Here is a 16,684-nt window from a genome sequence, read left to right as displayed (position 1 = left end):
GTCTTTTAAAATGTTAATCTTAAATATTTAAATAAAAGAAAACCTGTTTTTCAACGATATTGCTTTTGACCACTTTTGATAACATCACTTCAGATTGTTTCCAAGAGCTAGAGAAGAGTGGCATACATAATCATTAGACTCAGGTCTGAAGAGCTTCAGATGTTACCTTAAAAACAGTTTGGCAATCATAAAACTGCTCTAGCTGGATCAATGAGGTCAATGAAGTGTGAGAAAATAGATCAGTTATGAGTAAAACCACATATAGATTAATTTGAAATGTGCAGCTGCAGTTCTGCAGAAAACAAAATATATAGCAAGCACAATGCTTTTATTCAGCTTGAAGTTAAAGGATTTTTTTCCAGCTATCAATTTACAGCTTAAGATAATGGATTTTGGCAGTGTGCAGAGCTATTAAGTAATGTTTATTAAAATGGATAAGAAAGGACTTAAGAGGTGGCCTGTAAAAGAGAATTTTTAAAGGACTGGTTAGTGGAACAAAGAAATAGCATTTTCTCCTAGAAGTAAAGTTTTATGTCCCTGGATAGGTCATTAATGAAAAATATTGTGGTGATATCATCTTATTATTTAGTACAGTTTGTGAAGTGATATGGAAACTGTACTTACGGAGTTTTTTTCACCTCTACTGTGAGGCTGAAAAACTTAAGTGTGTTAAACATTTATCCTGGAGAGAGAAATAATCAACTATATTTTAAGTTTGCCTCAGTCACAAAACAGCATATAATTTGACATGAACTTGACATTCCCAGGGTCTATTATCCATTGTGCAGTTCTTCACAATAGGCAATAGATGTGTGAAACTCCATGCCAAAAGTCATTAAAGTCACTAGAAGTTTGCATGGACTCAAGGAGATGTTGGGTAAGTGCCAGAAAGTGATATAACCAAGGGTTGTTAAATACATAGAAACCACATTCAGCTCAGGATGTCCCTGAGCTCAAAATAGATTAATACTGAGAGAATACTTTTATTCCTTCCTAAGCGTTTGCTTATGGCCAATGCTGGAATTGATGCAGACACACTGCTATTGGATTTTAAGTACGATGTCTGAGTCATTCAGATCCTCTAACCTTGCAGCCCCAGACCATAAAGAAGGAGAAGGGATGTTGGATGAGGTGGACATTTGGTCTGACCCAGCGCAGTCATTCCTCCATTCTTCTGAGACCATCTCTGACCAAATTCAGGAAGACATTTAAATGTTTTCTAAATACTTTCAAGATGAGGCTAGACATATGTGTAACTTCAGCTCTGAGCATGAGCTTAAGTCTTACAGTGTATGTGTGCATTTATTTGTTTTTCTGAATAGAAGTGCTTTTGAAATCTGTGTAACTGCTAACAGGTAACAAAATTGAAATATCCCGACTGGCAAGTCAAGGATATGGTGCCTTGGACAAAGGGGTGCTAAGGCACTTTTTCTGCAGTTAAACGCAGGGTATCTGTGTAACTAATTTAAATGAATATTTTATAATGGAATAAGCTTTAATGTCATATATATCCTCCAAAGATTTCCCCATTAAAAAAATCTAAATATTACTGAGTCAGCCCAAATAAAAGTCGGTTGGTAGACTTCACTCTATTTTACATAAGCAATAAAAATATTAAGACATTATGACATTCAAGCTAGCTATGGAGTTTATGCAGCCCTATATGTCTGTTTGCAGTAAGGGGTACGCTGGGACCCTGTTCTTCACTGCAGATGTTCCCCAGAGGTCACCTGCCTAAATGCAGGTCATGGCAAGGAGAGTTTCAGCTTGACTCAGTGCCCTAGACGCAGTGGAGACCTAAGAAATGTGCATTTCTCTTTCATTGTCTTTGAAAATGAACAGGGTGTTTCCTAAGCACAGTGAGAGCAACCCTGTAACTAGTTTCTACCCATCTCATTACTGGCTTCAGTGCTACAGATCCAGAATGAATCTGGTTTTTATGGATGATGGTTAGTACTAGCTAGAAACCAAGTCATCAATTTGTGCTTTCAAAATTGTTAAATTATAGTGGTGGCTAGTGAATCTTCTCCAGCAGAGCAGGGGAAAACTAACTTGCATTATTTTTAGTTACTACTGTAAACATTTACAAATAGGTTAGTCTGTCTTTGAAAAATGTAGGCATGCCTGAGGTCTTAGGATGTCTGAGAAATTATTTTTTATTAAGAGAAGAGAGGTTGGACAAATACAGCATTAATTTGACTCAGTCTGGGTTTTACACAATTTTGTCCTTCTTGAATTAAATGCTGTAGTCAAACTATTTCACAAAAGAGGTCTGAGATAAAGATAATCTTAAAAAACTTTGAAGAGGAGGAGAAGAGAGAATTGCATCAGATGGAGTTCTGGACCTCCCAAAGAAATGTAGTGTTTGTGCTAATAGTGGAGTCTGCTTCCACGAATATGGCAGCTTTGATAAATGAAGCAACACTGATAACCACTGAGGTCTTGAAAAAGAAAATCAGCAGATGCTTGATGACTTGCTTAAATGGTACTACAACCTCTACAAAAGCCGTTTAAGGTGCAGCGAGGATGACTGAAAACAACTTTATCTCTGGTACAGAGGAATGTAGCACAGAGAAATGGATGACCTACCAGGTACAGGTTTTTGCTAGATTCAGATGCTGCACAGAAGAAAATTGTAGTGCTGCATTGTGAACTTGCAGTCTCACTGAAGGTGCAGCAGTGATGGGCTTTGAAGGGAGGATTGAGAAAACATACTTGAACTTTCATTATAGAAGGAAAGTTCAAAATTAGAGGATGGAATTTATAAACACTAGTAAAAAATGAAGGGTCATTACAACTCTCCTGTAATCAGGAATACACTGGTTTTGCACTCTGTAATGGCTCCAATTAAAATAAATATTTGTCTGTTACCTTATTCAGTGTTTCATACTGAATTCAACTTTCAGGATAACTGTTATTGAAACTACTGAATGTAAAAGGGATCTTTTGAATTTCTCTGATGTAAATCTAATATCCTGGACAGTCGTCATCTTGATGCCCAATTTAGAGGTAATAAGACATTTTCTCTTTGCAAATGAAGCGTGTGTATAAATTTAATTAATTTAATGAATTCAAGCTTCTGTTACCTTCTGCTGGTGCCCTTAACTTGGTCTCATCTGTTCAGTTTTCTGTGTTTTTTCTGTTAGAGGCTGTCAAAAACTGATTTTAAAAGTTCTGATCTACACAGCAATGTGCTTGAACTTTTAAGATCATTCTTACCAATTTTGAGTGTGATGCATTTTGCAATCTATTGAAAACTTAAAATATTACACAAATCTTTGATTAAATAATGCGTGCTTAGTTCAAAGTAAATATATCAATTTGAATAAGCAGAATTCTAGTTTTCTGAATTCTTGTTTCAAGTATTTTGAATTTATTGTGAATGTTTTAGTTTTAGAAAAGAATGTTAATTAAAATGTTTAATTAGTAAATGGGAATACCAGAATTTAAATAAAACTTTCACTGTGGTTTCTGTTTTTGTGAACAAGTGGCACAGCAGAACTGTCTTAGCTGTCTCTCTTCATCCAGTCTTTCCATGTGTAATCTCTGTGTCGAATGAAAATGCTTTAGAAGAAAAATTCAACATAGGTAGAAAGTTTAAAAAAATAAGCAAGTCTACTAAAAATATGTCTGGTCATTGGAAAATATAGTGTGTTTTAAGACATCCAAGTTTTACACATAACATTGTCACAAGATCAGTGACTCCTACAGAAAACAAATCATTTGTTTAGAAGTGAAGTCAGCAGCTTTATGGAGAAATAAATATAATTTTACGACTTAATTACAGTATAAATATTTCTTGTGGTTGCAATGACTTTGTTGTTATTGTTGTATTAATCTTACAGGACATATGGATGTTTGTTTCGGTACCTCCTGGGACCTGCTAAATCCTCTGAGCATAACTCTGACCACTCTTCTAAAGAGCTTAACTTGTTAGCCATTTTTCATCTATGTGACTAAACCTTTAATAAATAAAAAAAGAAAAAGAAAGGAAAGCTTTAAAGAGATTCTGTTTTCTTTTTTTACATGTTGTTATTCTCTGATTAATTTACCACTGTGGAAGTTTTATCTAATAGTGTTAGTTCACTGTATTTAAAAGTGAAGAATTTCACACTTCCCAGATGCTGTTGAATGCTTTGGGAGGGTTGGTGGTGGTAGTCTTTTCTATGGCAACCTAATCAGTTAACTCCCCATCACTTATGGCACCTTTCTAAGTACCAGGCTCTCTGAGAACTGAGAAGACATCTTGGTGTAACATAGGTAATAATAGGGTTTAAAATCGGATAGACTTTTTGTAAAGTAAAGAGTGTATTGTGACAGATTCAGCTAAGTATTTATTTTGTTTTCAATTTAGTTGCTTATGCAGAAGAACCTGGAGCATATCTGGCTTTTTTGGTTTTTTTAACGCTCTCCTTTCTTTTTGCCATTTGCATGTGTCTTTAACTTGGAAAATTTTGTTGTAAAAGGGCTGGAGAAAAGCTGAGAAAACTCCCCCCCACCCCCCCACCCCCCCCCCCGGAAACTTTAAAGCATCTGGGGGAGCAGTAATGTGATCAGCTCTGCAGTGTTCGCATTATCACAGAAGGGAATTCTGACTCTTTCTGAACACAGTTTTCCTGTCTTTGCAGCAATCTGTCAGATCTAGGATTCTTATATATTTGTTCTTAAGGGAATAATATTTTTTGAGTATTGTCTACTATTTGGGCTCTTCTTTATTTTAAACAGTTAATTTTTTATTTTTTTAATTTCAGAATATTTATAGCAAGCACTTGTGTAGTTGCATGCCCTCTTCTATTTTGTTGTGGTTTGTTTTTTTTAAATTAAACAAAAAAAACCCCAACAAACCACAAACTGTAAAATTCCTCATTCTTTTACCAGTAAATGTTTTTATGTAGCTTTGCTGTGTAAAGTCGTCCTACCAGTGTACAACTGGTGTGTACACTGGTATGATGTACGGTGACCTGTGATACTATTAAATACGTCTGTGGATTAAAACAAGAGCCTTAAGGCACCACCTTGTAGATCTTGTGACCAAGGAGATCTCACTTTCCATGAAGAATAAATTCAGGGCTCCTGTCTCAGTTGAACACCAGCCCACAGAACTTTCTTCCAAGATTCACTGCATTTTTGAACTATCTTTACGTCCAAGTCTTCAGAAAGGGAGACACTGAAGTTTGGATAAATTCATAATAACTACAAGTTTCTTTTAAAGTATTTGCAGGCTGACTAAATAGAAGCACTCATTTACAGAGACGGATGACAGCTAGCATGTATGATGCTTGCATATTTAAGATTGTAATCTTTTTTTTTCGTTCTCTGATAGTGTAATATAAGCATTTTTAAGCCTTATGTAGGCATCCTGTTTGGTTTGGTTTGAGTTGTATTTACTCTTCTATACAGAAACATAGTTCTTAGTCCAGGAGGGTGAAATCACAGGATATTTCTGCTTTGGGGGTGCTTGTCCTTGGTAGAGAAGTAGTTGTAAGTCCATAGGTTCTGCCACTGCATGGTTGGTTTTGATCAGTGCTGTGTTAGCCTGGTCAGCAACTGCAACGCAGGGTGTATTTCTTGTATTGCAATCCCAGTGTTGTGATGAAAATTCCCTGGCAGGGCATGTCCAAAGTACCTACGTTAAAAATTAACAGGATTCGCATTTTAATGTGTAATTATATTTGGCATGCGACTTGTTATCTAAGGCTGTTCTACATCTACTTTTATGGCAGGCACCATGCATTCAGCCACTGTTTAAAACATATTGGATGCGCAGACATGTTAACAATAGTGCTTAAACAAGATTGGTATTCTGAAATGTGTTTCAAAAACATGCGAGCGACAGTCTTCTCTGATGACAGGGAGGCAGTTTCGTTCACAGTGTTTCGCTTGAAGCGCATCATTGTCTGTAAAATATCATACCAGCGTAATGCCTTTTCAGGAATGCTTTTGGCACATTGTTGCAAATGTAGGGTGTGCAGAACTATTGGAAGTCTATGTAACCATTGACAGAGGCACTTCAAAGTTGTTTTAAAAAGCTTGTAAAACCAATTCTGGTACATTTCTGGTATTCTTTTTTTTTTTTTTTTTTTTTTTTAAACTTTTCTCCTCCCATTATCACTAAACTCCCTACTATCTTAATTCCCATTCCATTGTATTTACCACTTCTTGCTCACCCCTTACACAGATCATGGTAGCCATCTTCTTTCTAGTCTCTTTTATTCATACATGGACATGGATATATTTAAATCTGCACAACCATTAATGCTAACACAATACATCTGTTTAATTACAAAAAAATTTCTTGAAAATTTAACCACTTTGGGGTTTTATTATATAACTCTTCACTGTCTTGTTACATACTGCTACATCAAATCTAGCTCCCTTATCCTCAGCTTTTCATCTCTTTAATTTTCTTTTGAACCTGTCCTGCTTACTTTACCTATTGGAAAGTCATCTCCCCTTTTTGTCATCTTCTCCCAGTCTTAGTTTTGGACATGCATTCTCTTAGGTCCTTGTGCTTAGGTCAGTCTACTACATCTACCATTAAACAGTTTATTTTCTCCTTTAAATTCTTACTTATAAGCAGTGAGTCCAGAATTCACTTGTCTTCTGGTTCAGAACAAAAACTGGTCTAGCATTCAACTGCCTACTATTAAAGCTGTTAAGTTTTTTTCCTGTTTGTACAGTTGTTACAGAACCAAGCACTATGACAGTAAAAGGCTTTTAAAGCTGTAAAGCATCAGGTAAATATATAGCACCACGCAGTTGGCATGAGTTGGACTGCAAAAATTCCCACAGTTTGAAGTTGCACTTCTTAAACTCAGACATATATAGTCCCATTTTGAAGGGTGTGCAGCTAAACTGAACCGCCATGTAATAGATTATCTCTTGACATAGTTCAGAACAGATCAAGTAGAGCTACTATCTGAGTTACCCAGACAAAGCGAGAAGCAATTTGAAAAGGACATATGGTTTCCTTCTACAGCACAAGCACACGTAAGAGGTAAACTCCTATTAACTTGAACAGTCCTAAAGATCTGCAAGCCCAGGGTAAGCAAAAAGTTCAGGTGGGTTAGAGCCTCTCCCAGCTCCTCCTGAAGTGTGCCGACAGACTCTCCATACATCATTTGAATTGAGAAGGAGGAGGAAAAATAAAGATACTATGCCATTTTAGAGGCAAATAGTTAAACACCACGTATGGTTCACACATTTGCACATAGCATCTCTCAAAAATAGCTCTTCTTACCTTTAAAGATAAATGTATTCATGTCTTCACTTTTTAACTGCACTTTAATGTGTAGTGATTAACTGAAAAAGATCAGTGAGAAGTAGGTACAACACATTTTTCACTCAAGTCCACTGACTGTCAAATACAATAGCAGTGTGATGAGCTTTCCCAGAAAGCTGTATGAATGTGTTTCCAGGGCGTGTTGCCTTTGAGGTGTCTATGTGGTCCCCCGACCGCTCTGTATGTATTTAGTACTTCTGCACCAGTGTGTTCGAGCGGTGTGTCAGCCTCGGTAGGGGAATGTGTAAGCAGGGCAGTGTGATAACTTGCAAGTTGAGGTGTAAATGTATGGTTTGTTAAATGAACTGGTTCTCTGCCTTGTTAGGGCTTGGGCACCTTATCTGCCTTCGTTATATTATGTTGGTGGAAATGTGTTAGTTTCCGACTTTATGTTTAAAAATGAGCTCTGCTAAGGCTGAAATTTCTAGAATTGACTGGTGAAATTAAAAAACCTTATAAACTGAGACTGTTTTCTCTATTAACCTTATATTTGGTTTAATTCTGTATTTGGTATGGGTTCTAGTAACAGTGGAAGACCTGCTCTGTGTGCACCAGTTTAATCTGAACTCAGTGAAATACAAAGAGAGAGAGAGAAAAAACCAAAAATGTCAGGGGTTTAGATGCAAATAAACTGTTCAGCTGCTGCTTCAAACGTAACCGTCACTAATTAGTACTAGCGCAGCAGAATTGTCTGAGCAGCTATTTGAAAGAAAGTAGGGGAGTGGCACCTGTTAGTGCATAGAAAGGGCTTCATCTAATTTTGGAGTATTTATATTCAGCAGTGTTAAGAGTAGCCAGACATAAGGCATTCTCATTCTCCGCTTGTCCTTCTTCTAGCAGTCTGTTCTCTGTCTCAGAAGTAGCTCCTGAGAAGGAATTTTAATCTTTTGTCCGCTTCATATTTAGGGATTTCAAGGCTGTTAGAGCTTTTAGTAACGTAGTTGTTTATTTAGTTTCACATTGCTAAACAGTCATTTAAATACTCAGAACTTATTTCCAAACAGAAATCAGTGCTTTTTTTCCTCTTCTTTCCTGGCTTACTTTATGTCCAGGCTTGCAGTTTGATCTGCAAGGTCACAAAATATAACATTGAAAAAAGTAATACAGATCAATTCACTTCATAAGAACATTTTGCTTCTGATCTTATGTCTTTAACTTGATGTTGGTTTTGCTAACTGGTGCATTTGATTGAGAGTCTGCATAATACATGGCTCACATTCTTTATTGTGAAAGCACAAACTACTTTTGCACATACTTATACAAGCTTTCTTAAATATTACAATCTTGAGCTTTCTATAAATCACATATTTCTGTCAAATGGATTTCTTGTCAAAACCCTTTTTCATCTATCAATTATTGCATCATATGGAACTTTCAAACCTTGAGCTCCAAGCATTATCTTCTCATTCAGCATGCATGCTGGGTATGTTAACATGTGCAGCGGGGTTTGAGGTTAAGTTACATTTTCTGTTATTTTGATCATTTCAAATTGGATTGAGTTGAAATTGAGATACAATAATGACACAAGTTAACTGCAAAGTTTTCATCAGTCTTACGGAAATTTGATATAGAGTTGCTAAATCCATCTGTAGATCTAGTGTGAATTAATGGATCCAAACCTAAGGCTCCCAGAGAGCCTGCTGGCACCAACTGGATTTTAATTACATCCCACACATTGGTTTAGTTAGCCTTACAGCAGGTAAAATGAGTGGTGCAAGTTAACTCTTCCAGATCAGGGAAGAAAAAAAAAAGCATTGATCCTCTATTCAGAGGAGGAAAAAGAAAAAGGTTTATAGCTTAATTTTTTTTCCAAGGGAAAGAAAGTGTATAGATGATGGAGGAAAGAAAAGCAATGTAAGGATACAAAGAGGCAAAATAAGAAGATTATATGGAAACGAGTAGAGTGAAGAAAGAAAAATTATGTTGGGAAAAATTAACTGGAAAATGTAGACTATTTTATAAGCAGAAAAAATTAAGATAGAAAACAATAAAAGGTGCAGGCACATCAAAACACCAAATTCTGTGCAAAGGAAGAAAAAGTAAAATGAACAAAAGTGGAAGGCATAATTTTAAATTTAAGGGAGAGATAAGTGTATATGCTTATTTTAAGTCATTTGTGACTCATAATCAGCTGCAAATATTTGAGTTTGTACACAAGTACTTACATTTTGAATGGATGCAGAATTTGCTTAGCAGTGTTACCAAAATCCATCACAGTGATCAGCAGTGTTACAAAAATCACAGGTAAGGGTTATCAAGGTTTTATTTTTGTAACCCTTCATTTTTCTTTAATGTTTTTTTTAAAAAAAACTTCAAAGATACAGTAAATAAAAGGTTTTTACTTGACTTAAGCTTGCTATTTTTCATACCCAAAAAAATCAAAGCCAAAAATTGAATACCATGAATTCTTTATTAGCATCCTACATTAAGAGACTGGTAAACAGATTCATTACATCAATCTGAAAATTAATTGTAAGAGGTAATGTTGTTGCCCTTAGGCATTTCTCAGTGCAGGAAGCCAAGAAGGAAACCATAGTCTTCGGTAATGCTTATAGACGCCAGTGGCTGGTCAGGCACTGATCCCTTGCCATGTCAACTGCAGAGGAAAACACTTGCATCCTTCTAGAGCCCTTTTTATGTCATTCAATTCTAATTTACCATCAACTATCGTAGCTTTACCATGGACATTCTCAAATTGGCATTGGAGGCTTGACATAAAACCACAAAGGCAACTAAATTCCAAGTTAAAGCTGAAACTTCATTCTTAATTCACTTGGTTGTTGGGGGGTGCTGTGGAGCATGTGGGAACACCCAGCGTTTGAAGCCCGGGCTGTACCCACACACAATAGAACAAGTTAAGGATGGAATTTCAGTCTGAGCCTTAACGTTAATGCAGCATAGCTCTTTGTGGTTTGATTTCTTCTTATATGGCACTGTTAAAGACAAAATAAGCCCAAGTCAATCTCAGAGTCATTTTAAATTATGCTTACAAGAATCTTGTGCAAGCAATAGTAATAGATTCTTCTCACCCATTGCCTCTCAGTAAATTTGAATTTTTGTATCCTGCTTGCTTTGAGTTTGCAGTGTTGGAAACTGCTGAGGTGTTAGATTACAGATACCTTAATATCTGAAGTCCAGCCTTAAATACATAATTGTTTCCTACAGCATACCTGTCTTTACTTGAAACTCATTTTGTGGAATAGAATTAAAGAGGAAAACTCTGCTTTTTGCCCTGTACATGCATTTTTATGAGCAAAATGAGCTTTGACAGTGTTTTTAGAAACATCAGGAATGTCAGATCTTTTTTATCTGAAGGACTCCTTGGATGACTCAGGAAAAAGTACTTGGAAATTAGTCAGGACTTAATTGAAGTGGGAAGGATACTGAATTGTTGAGAGAGAGCTTGTTCCCCTATGCATGCTTTAGATTGGTACTTTAAAAGAAGATCAATCGTCATTTTAAGTGATTGAATCAGCCTTTTCTTCAAAACATAATTTTTATTCAGTCTTTGGTTAGGCGTTTGGAACCATGATTAGAATAGTTACTCAGTCATTTATCCCTTCTCAGAGCAAATGAGAGTTATGCTTTTAATATTTTTTCAAAAATCCATAGCTCTCTACTTCTTCCCATGTATTTCCATCCTTTACCATCTGTCTTCGGGGGGTCCGGCATCCCTGCTTGCTGAAGGCATGGAGAGATACATATTGGTGAAGAGAGCAACAGTGAAGGAGGGGGATACAGCTTTTAAAAGAGCATGTAAGCTGCTATTGTAGACTTGTCTATATTTTACACTTAGCCACATGACGTGGCTTCAGGATGCCCATGTCCCCTTTTCTGAGATAGTAGACCTGCTTTTACTCAGGATTAGGGACCGTGCTAAACCATAGTTTCAGGAATAACTTGATCACTGGCAATAGTAGTCCAGAAACAACAAACAATTTGGTGGAAAGAAGTGATATAGTTAAAGCAAAGAGTTTGGTAATTATGCTTCAGAACACCTGAAATTATTATTTTGATTTGGAGAATAATCATAGTAAAGTGTTATGCTCATATCGTTTATTTAGGTTATGGGAGTGGTTTTGTGTGGTGAAATGGAGAAGAACTGAGGCAGTATGTGAGGGTTGTAGTTGGCAGTGTGGCTAACGGAAGTGTGATGACCAAAATATGAGAAAGATGTCACTCAAAGCTTAATTAAATGCTGGCAGTATGTTTAAGGAAGAAATTAAGAAGAGTAAGAGAAGATCATCAGTACTGATCTTTAAAGGGCAAACATCCAGCTACACTCGATTTAATTAAAATTGCAGAAATAATTGTATTGAATATTTTTGTCAAATTATAAATTATATGGCTTACACTTGAAGAGTCATCACTTTTTCAATGTCGTTGCAACTTGATTGTGAATTTCTAGTCTCTGATGCCAAATGTAGCAGGTTCAAGTCCTTAATTGGTATTAAACCAATTTGAACAGTAGTATTGTTGGTTTTGGAAAACATTGTGAGAAAGGTGGCAATTAAAAGGCCTTATGTCATCATGATGTGCTATTTGAGTATGTGGCCACTGATGCTATCTGCCTTCTGTCTGGACAGTAAAAATCTCCATATTCCTTACACACTTTCTGGTCTGGCTGAAGCATGTAACACCTCTGCCATCACCTCTTCTCCTCTGAGCTTCTACTCCCTGGTTACGTTTGCCCAGATTTTCATTCTCTTATGCAATAAAATTGTGCAAACGTGTTTGGTGTGAAGGGAGGTCAGCTTTTTTTGTGGTGCTCTATCCCTCCCTGTATCTTCTGAACTGTCTGTCCGGACAGCTAAAAAAAGTCCCTGTAATTGCACTCCAGAACTGCCATTCTCACCACTCGTTATAAAGGGAGCCTGGGTTAACCACGTTTAATGGAGGTGCTGGTGGTGTAGCTGTGTGAAGCTCCAGTGGATAGCCCTGCTCAGTCATCTTGATAACTTCCCCATAGCCACTGGCGAGTTGCTGTTAGGTCCCCCTGAAGCTTTCTCTTCTCCAGGTTGAAAAAGCCTAGTTCCCTCAGCTTCTAGATGTTCTGTAGTAAAAAAGATTTTAATAAAAACTTTCAGATTATTTTTTTCTTGGGTTTTGTGCAGATTGCAGAGCCGTTTGGGGAAATTTCAGTCTTTATTCTCATAACTGTCAAGGGGGGTAAAACTTATCCAGTGTTTTTGAAATATTTTTATAGGCTTTTTATTTTATCTGTACATAATTCTCTCCCAGACCTTCACTGAGGTCTGCCTTGTGCTCCTCAATAAAGTGCAAAATAATGGGATATGAGATAATTGCAAACATTTTGCTTTCATGTTATACTTCTGCACTCCTGATTGTTGCACAGTCTTTTTTTTTTTTTCCTTTAACATTAACATACTTGGAGTATGCTGTAGAGACTGTCACAGTCTAAAACGTGGGGGGAAAGAAGAAATAAAGATACCTGTCATCATAAAGATGGCAGGTCAGCTTTGTAGCTGGTATAAATTGTTTTACTGCCATTGGAGTGCCATGAATTTTCAGTCTGAGGGCCATACACTGTTCAGAAGTAGTAAGCAGTTACACGTGAGCAGCTGAGCTCTAGCGTAGCTCTAGCTGAGCTTCTGCTGGTATCCAGAGGGGTCAGAGTGCTTTTAGCAGACGCTGAGCTTCTCATACAGCGACAGGACGTCAGGAATTTTGCAGAAGCTTTGAAAACAAAGTAGGAGATGGCACAGCTGATGCATTTCATCCCATAAGGTTTGCTTATCTGTTTTGCGCTGGTATTTGAAGCTGACTTTCATAAGAAATGACCCATTGTAGTCGGTTGACCCTGGCTGGATGCCAGGTGCCCACCAAAGCCGCTCTATCACTCCCCCTCCTCGACTGGACAGGGGAGAGAAAATAAAACGAAAGGCTCATGGGTCGAGATAAGGACAGGGAGATCACTCACCGATTACCATCACGGGCAAAACAGACTCGACTTGGGGAAAAAATTAGTTTAATTTATTACTAGTCAAATCAGAGCAGGATAATGAGAAATAAAACCAAATCTTAAAACACCTTCCCCCCACCCCTCCCTTCTTCCCAGGCTTAACTTTACTCCCAATTTTCTCTACCTCCTCCCCCCCGAGCGGCGCAGGGGGACGGGGAATGGGGGTTTGGGTCAGCTCATCACACGTTGTTTCTGCAGCTCCTTCCTCCTCAGGGGGAGGACTCCTCACACTCTTCCCCTGCTTCAGCGTGGGCTCCTCTCTCCACGGGTCCGCAGGTCCTGCCAGGAGCCTGCTCCAGCGCAGGCTTCCCACGGGGTCACAGCATCCTTCGGGCATCCACCTGCTCCGGCGTGGGGTCCTCCACGGGCTGCAGGTGGATATCTGCTCCACCGTGGACGTCCATGGGCTGCAGGGGGACAGCCTGCCTCACCATGGTCTTCACCACGGGCTGCAGGGGAATCTCTGCTCCAGCACCTGGAGCACCTCCTCCCCCTCCTTCTTCACTGACCTTGGTGTCTGCGGAGTTGTTTCTCTCACATCTTCTCACTCCGCTCTCTCTGGCTGCAACTGCTACTGCCCTGTAACTTCTTTTCCCCTTCTTAAATATGCTATCCCAGAGGCGCTACCACTGTTGCTGATGGGCTCGGCCTTGGCCAGTGGCGGGTCCGTCTTGGAACCCGCTGGCATTAACTTTATCGGACATAGGGGAAGCTTCTAGCAGCTTCTCACGGAAGCCACCCCTGTAGCCCCCCCGCTACCAAAACCTTGCCACGCAAACCCAATATACCCATGTTCCCAAGGCTGTTTTGCAAATCAGGGATGCTGCTTTCATGAAAAGAAAGGGGCTTGATGAATCTGTAGTCACGCATTATTGTAATTCTGATGGGAATACGTTCTCTTCCAAATACGAAGCACTCTTCAGAGTTAATATGTGAACTTGTGCTTATCTATTTCAGTTTAAATGGTGGATTGCTGAAATTCAGTGCTTTGATATCAGTAACAAGTTTAGCTTTTGACAGAATTCAGACAAATACTGCAAGACTTAAGAAACTTGAAAATCCAGTTGGTTTGAAGATGTTGTAGAATTAGCTCTTTACTTCTTGTCTAAACTTTATTTTGTATTTGTGCAGAAAGACTGCTTTTCGTTCCACAATTTTAGTTAAAGGACAACTGTGAAGCAGTTTTCCTTTTTTTTTTTAAATTTGCCATCAGGCAAAAACTGGTCATGTTGTTATGAGGAGGAGATGATTTTAATAAGAATGCTGCATATTAATACCCAGCAACTATGACTATTCATTTGATGTCTGCAACGTTTGTTGAATCTTGTTAACTAAGCAATTAGAGTCACTTGTCGCCCAAAGTTTTAAAAAGAATAAAGCTAAAGTTCTCATTACATTAGACTTATTTTTAAACAGTGTTTTCCAGAACATAAAGATCTGAATTATAGAACAGCAGCAGTGCAGCTTGTGTTGTAGGCTATGATGAAGCTCCATACTATGGAAGAAGCTTAAAGCAGTGATATTGATACGAAATGGTCATATCTAAAACAAAGCAAACCTTGGCTTCAGATACTTAGAAGTAGCCCTCATTCTCCTTGCATATCAGAATATGAGTTTTAATTCTAAATTACGAGTATTTTGGGTTTTTCTTGTTGTTGGTCCCCTGCCCCCTGCCTTCATTGAAACCTGAGGTTTGAGGGAAGCAAACACGCTACAAGGGGAAACTAAAATTGACTATAACAAGGTGCTTGTATCGTTCAGTGAAGTATTTTAACAAGTGCTTAATGCTAACACAAAGGTGCAAGGTGTGGGGTTAAATGGCAAGTTGCAGCCTTCTATTTAGAACTATAAGTATAATGTAATATCTGATGGTAATAATTGTATCTAGGCTGTGGCTGTAGGTTTGCCAGTTGTACCCCTTGTCTTGAGATCCCCAAATTGTACGAACATATGGTCCCCATATCCAGTTAGGGACCATGGTGGGTAGAGAAAAAGGAAACCTAATGACACAAAGTTGAAATGCTCCGTCCTCTTCTCTGATGTCTCATTGTCCACTGAGCTGTTTTTTCACACTTTCTTCAATGGACTGGTTGTTGGCCGCAGCTTGGGGTCCACCCTCCTGTTTCCAGAGTGCTTCAAAGCGGTTGGTCGTTACTCTCAGACCACACTGGGTCCCATTATTTAGAGCTGCCTGTGTCAATATCAGTCCTCCATCTCTTTCCTCTACCTCGTAAGCCTGACACTAAACCTAATGTTTTTTACTTTAACTTCAGAGCCCTGTCTGAGAGCTAGAAGCTATCGTCCCAAAACAGCTTGTACGTTCATCATATCAGCTAGCTCCCCTGCTGTCTTCGCCACTTCATACCAAAGTCCTGGCATATCGTCAGCTGGGTGGAGGAAATGTCACTGGTAGCACTTGATTCTGCAATTGTTCGAACTCAGCAGAGGAGGCTGAATTAGAAGTCCCCATCCTGGAGGAATAACAAGTTAAAACAGAAGTGTCAGAAATCTGATTGCAGCTTTTAAGTGGTTCAGAGAGTCCCATTCCCTTCTCACTTGCCCGCTCCCTGGATGTGTGAGCACAAACACACAGGCGTCCCATTACCTGCTACGCTATTTGCGAATATCTGTGCACGTTCCCGACTTTCGTAACAACCTCCCATGCAACTGGGTGTCTGCTACCTTGCATGTCGCTATAACCAGTGCTGACTTCAGCAAAACCAGGCAAGGTGTTCCCACTGGTCTCCCCCTCCTCCATTCACACACTGTCTGCCTGTCTCTGTCCCATAGTTCACCCCATGAACACACTCAGCACAGCAGACCCTGTGTTTTAACATCAACTGGTGAGACCCTTGCTGCACCTGCAGCTGGTCTGAGTGCAACCAGGAGCCGCTTACACTGCCCTGTCTCAGGAGTAACCCAATTTGCAAAATGCAGCATACACCAGCACTATACTGGACTGCTCAAATGGCAAGCAGTCCATAGGAATGATCCAGAAACTGAAAGCTGCATAAACAAATAGTGATCGTTTGCTGGAAGATGTGATGCAGCACCTCAGTAGGCCATGCCCTAGGTTGTACCCGCTCATCTGCAACACACCGAGTAATGCCACGGGCACAGACCTAGCTGCAGATCCATCTTGCTCTTTACTGTCTTGTTTCAAGTATATTCAAGTTGGGATCTTGGTACTTAGCCTTGGATTTTCTTGCTTTTCCTTCACTTTCTCACATCTTTGAACAGTCCTAAAATTGAGTGATGCTGCTGGTGGTAAAATTGTTCCATGGTTAATGTTCAAATACACACAGTGTGTTCTGAATTTTAGAGTGTCTTGTTTTCCTGTTGTCACTTACTATCTCTGAAATCCTAAAATGTAAATGTCTCTGTTTCACTGTGTCTGTGTCCTCCCTTGCTGCCAGTAA

The 16,684-nt window shown here is 38.8% G+C and overlaps 1 protein-coding gene across 1 annotated transcript in view; it reads left to right on the top strand.

The window, feature by feature from the left end:
- The window catches only part of MICU2 (mitochondrial calcium uptake 2), a 149,346-nt gene that overhangs the window by 69,213 nt on the left and 63,449 nt on the right, over positions 1-16,684 (top strand). The gene's annotated exons all lie outside the window — the stretch shown is intronic.

The sequence above is a fragment of the Gymnogyps californianus genome, chromosome 1, assembly GCF_018139145.2.
Source record: "Gymnogyps californianus isolate 813 chromosome 1, ASM1813914v2, whole genome shotgun sequence".
Taxonomy (NCBI): Eukaryota; Metazoa; Chordata; class Aves; order Accipitriformes; family Cathartidae; genus Gymnogyps; species Gymnogyps californianus.
Note: the sequence above shows the minus strand (reverse complement) of the source record. Positions and strands in the feature narration are given on the sequence as shown.